The sequence below is a fragment of the Olea europaea genome, unplaced genomic scaffold (genome assembly GCF_002742605.1).
Source record: "Olea europaea var. sylvestris unplaced genomic scaffold, O_europaea_v1 scaffold3076, whole genome shotgun sequence".
NCBI classification, from domain to species: Eukaryota; Viridiplantae; Streptophyta; class Magnoliopsida; order Lamiales; family Oleaceae; genus Olea; species Olea europaea.
The window spans coordinates 41,612-45,744 of record NW_019249482.1 but is presented as its reverse complement, the minus strand read 5'-3'; the positions used below and the strand labels follow the sequence as shown (position 1 = coordinate 45,744).

The following is a 4,133-nucleotide window of genomic DNA, read 5'->3' as shown; positions in this document are numbered from 1 at the left end:
AAGAGAAATAAACTATGTTACAATACCTCCGAATCTCCAAAATAGAGCTTTAAATTCGGCTATTTAATTGATCAATTGATTGATGAAAATCAGTTCCGGTTGCAATTAAGGGCTTTGGATTTTGGGAGTAAAATTAAAGTAAAAAGTTGGGTGTCGTCGTTGATAGATTGGTCCACACGGCGTTGGTCAAGACTCGAGAAGCCATCACTTTTGAATTGGAAATATACGGAACACGCCCTTGTAATTACACTTTGCCCACCAGACTATATAAAATCTATTTTATATTGTCGTTATAAAAAGATAGTATTTTCTAAAAAAAAAAAGAATATCCAACGTAAGTAAAAGAGCGAAGGAATGTTGGGACACATGTCGTGCAAATGTATCGTCATGTACGGCATTGTTTTTTTTTTAACCCTTCCTTTTCCTTTGTTCCCGCTTCACGCCATTCCTGTATTCCTCCATTTTTGCACGCAAGTTCATCATCCCCACAGCCATAACTTTGCTTCCTGTCCTGTCGTCATGTACGGAATTGTTTTTTCTCCCATTCCCACAACGATAACTTCGCTTCCTCTCTCTTTCTCTTGTGATTTCTCCATTTTCTCTCTCTCTTTCTTCCAAAGAGTTAATTAGAAACTTATTGTACCTATAAACTTTCATCTTGATTGGCAATATGTGTGCTTCGACTTGGTTTCAAAAAACCTATTACTAATCCCGACATTTAAGAAGGGATTTAATTTTCACGGCATCACTCTTTCTAACTTTAGGTAAATTCAAGAATTCTTCAATTTTCTATATTCATTTCTTTTCTGATGCTATTCATCACTTCGTAAAATTTTGAAGTTGGTATCTTTTTGTACAGTTGTTATTGTATTGGAAATGAAATTAGGGGCGAACGAAAATAATGATGGAGAAGAAAGTTTGTCTGCAAGAAATGAGGTTGCTTGGAGAAAGAGTGGTTGCGTGCAAGAAGGAATGGGGAGTTTAAAAAAAATAAAAAATAAATATATGGCTCCGTGCGTTGTGCACGGAGCAGTTGCTTTGCTCTGTGCACAATGCACGGAGCAACATGCGAGCACAGAGCTATACATTTGAATTTTTTTTTTCGTAACAAAAAATGACTATCTTTTTCTTTTTTTTTCTTTTTCCGTTCTATCTTTTTCTTTTTTCCCTTTTTTTTTCCCATTGTTGTTGGTAAAAAAAAATAACAGAGACATTCATCGCCGTTCTTCTCTTATTTTCTCTGTCTAACAATTTTCTGTAAACTCTCTCACTACATCATAAACAGTATCATCAAAATTGGCAGCTTCATTTGCCGATTTTAAGGTAATGTGATTGATTAATTTTACCGGGTGTAATCTTGAACTCATACAACCCATTCCTTTCTTCTTCGATTCTTAAGTCAGAGTTAAGGATTTAATAATTACGATTTGGATTGAAATGTGTTCATTTCTTTTTTCTGACAATTGTTAATCTGTAGCATTTAGTTAATAAGCCGGTTTGTCTTTAATGGTGAATTGAAATAATTTGATTTTTAGTTTTAGTTTCATTTCTTTTTTCTGAAAGTTGTTAATCTGTAGCATTTAGTTAATATTGCTGTTAGTATTCATCATTTGCCTTTTAATGGTGAATTGAAATAGCTTGATTTTTAGTTTTAATTGATATTACTTGCTTGTCAAACTGATTTTGATAGTATGAACAAGGGAGTAAAGTAATAACACTATTTTAATTAATTAATCACTGTCTACATTAATTTGAAGATAATTTGAAGATGGGATGTTATTTTAATCAATGCTTGTGATATTAAGGGCAAAGCAGAAAATAAATAAGATTTAAGAAGACATCTTGGGTTTTCTTCTGATGATGTCAGGCAGTCACTGGTAAGTCTGATTGGTTTCTATGCTTTACTCCAACTATAATGGAAGGACAATAAGGATTTCTTATTTATTATTAATTAATGGGAGGCAAGCTGTCGACGACACAAAAACAGCATCTCCTTCATTCAAATTTGCATGAAGTCATAAGTATTGAAGAGGCTATTGAGACTTCTTACAGGCTTGATTTTCCAATCAGGAATGTTATTTTAATACTATAATGAGGGGCTAAAGGTCTTTTTGATGAAGCATTTGTATTGTTTTTTAAGAGAAAAGTCTGTAAGCAAACTTATTAAACCTATTTCGGCTTTGTGTGGTAATGGAAGATTGGTGGACTTGTTTAAAAAATTTTGGGTATTGAGGAAAATAGGCGGATGTGATGCCGTCTAAAGCAAGAAATATATGGGGTTTTGTCATGAAGGAATGTGGGTTAGGTTTTGGGGTCATTCCATACACTAAGTTGATTTACTTTAAGATTCAGATCAATGTAATCTATGACAACAATTAAATTTACACCTGTAGAAGTTCCAGCAGTTAGTGTCATTATATCGCCATTAGTTCTTGCACTGATTGCTAAATTGACGACTGATAAGATTTGTTCATGATCAGCTCCCATATCTTCTGCAACTTCTATACAATGAGATGCAACAAGAACTGCTGCAGATGCAATTCCTGTACGTTTCTTATTTTGGGCGGTTGCTTTTTCTGGAAAGGTCATTTATGAGGCTGCAAGGGCTGTGAATATTTGTAAACCCGTTAGTTGAAAAGGTGAGTTTTAAGGTTTTGGAAACATACACACAAAGGATCTAACTTCTTTTTATAATTTTTATCTTGATCCATGTCTTAATCTTCTTATTCATGTTCTGTCGCATTTATGCTACAAAGTCTACAGGCTCAGTTAAGAGATATCATTTATTGTTTTTTCAACACAAACCTATAAATCTAACTTGGTGATATTATTTCTTGGTATATTTCTCATGAAATTCATTGGTTGTTATTGATATTCTAATGTTTTGCTTCTGTTGTTTTTATCATTTTTAGAATATATAAGTATCGTTTAATATTTTCACATCTTTAATAAATTAATATCTTCAAATTTCTAGTTTCATAATTAGACAATAATGGAAGGCGAGCTGTGTCTCACATTAGATTTGGAGTTTCCTTAAATTAGAGTTAAATTTGTGCTTATTAGTTAGTGTTTCCTCAAATTGAGCCCCAAATCAAGCAACAAAAAGAAAAAAAAGGGAAAAAAAAAATTGCCATTGTACAAAAAAACCAAGGGTTGTCGTTTTTCACATCTATTTGCTTGAATTTCTTTGATTTCTTTTTTTTTTGTGAATAATTGTTTTTATGTTTGTTATATTTGTTGGATGATAGTTGAACCAACATTACAATCTGTGTTTAAAAATACTAATGGTGCTTAACAGTATTTTTCTTTTGGTATGTTGATTTTTTTTTTTTTTTGGTACAACTAATCCAGATGATGAAGGTCAACTTTTTCTTCCTTTCCTCTCATAGTTGAAATATAGGCATTTGTGTTTATTCAAACTATTCCACTTCATCACTGTACCAAAACATTTGTTCTATATATTCATTCAACAATCATTACACACTTATATTTCACGTTCACCCCAACTAAAGCAACTAATGTGCAACGCACTTTGCCTCACTAGTATCATTATATATAGCTAAATAAAATAAATCACACCATAAATATTATATTGCATTATAATATTTGACATAGTATTTTTTAATTATTGAGACTTGATTGAAAGATTTAGATGGGGCATTAAATTTTAATACTAAGCTACCCCGCGACTCCCAAATAGGTCAATTGATTCATAATCAATAAGATTAAGCTCTTATTTCTTTAGATTAAAATCAGATTTTAAAAAGATTTTTATAAAAATTGATATAATGTATGATTGAGAAGTTGTTGACTCATAAAATATGTGATGAAACTAAGCCCCATTTGGTTCGGACTTTTTACCTTGAAAAATTAATTTTTTGACAATGATTTCATTATTTCAACCGTCATTTTATTTATTCACTCACAAGTAAAATTCACTTTTCTCTCTAATAATCAAAAAATAATTCTCATAATCATTACCGAACAGACTCTAATTGTGACTTTTATCTAGATTATTTTTATCAATTTTTGTATCTAAACCAAAATTGAGGCTAAATTAACTTCCAATGATAAAGAAAATAAATCCAAACATAGATTAAAATTAATCGGTGAGAAGTCAACCAACTAGTTTA

The 4,133-nt window shown here is 31.4% G+C and overlaps 1 long non-coding RNA gene across 1 annotated transcript; it reads left to right on the top strand.

Moving 5' to 3' along the window:
* The first annotated feature begins 351 nt into the window (after positions 1–351).
* Positions 352–2,767, top strand: LOC111385050. The gene is made up of 3 exons (XR_002701004.1): positions 352–764; positions 860–1,323; positions 2,481–2,767. It is a non-coding gene; the product is annotated as an uncharacterized LOC111385050 (long non-coding RNA).
* The last annotated feature ends 1,366 nt before the right edge of the window (positions 2,768–4,133 follow it).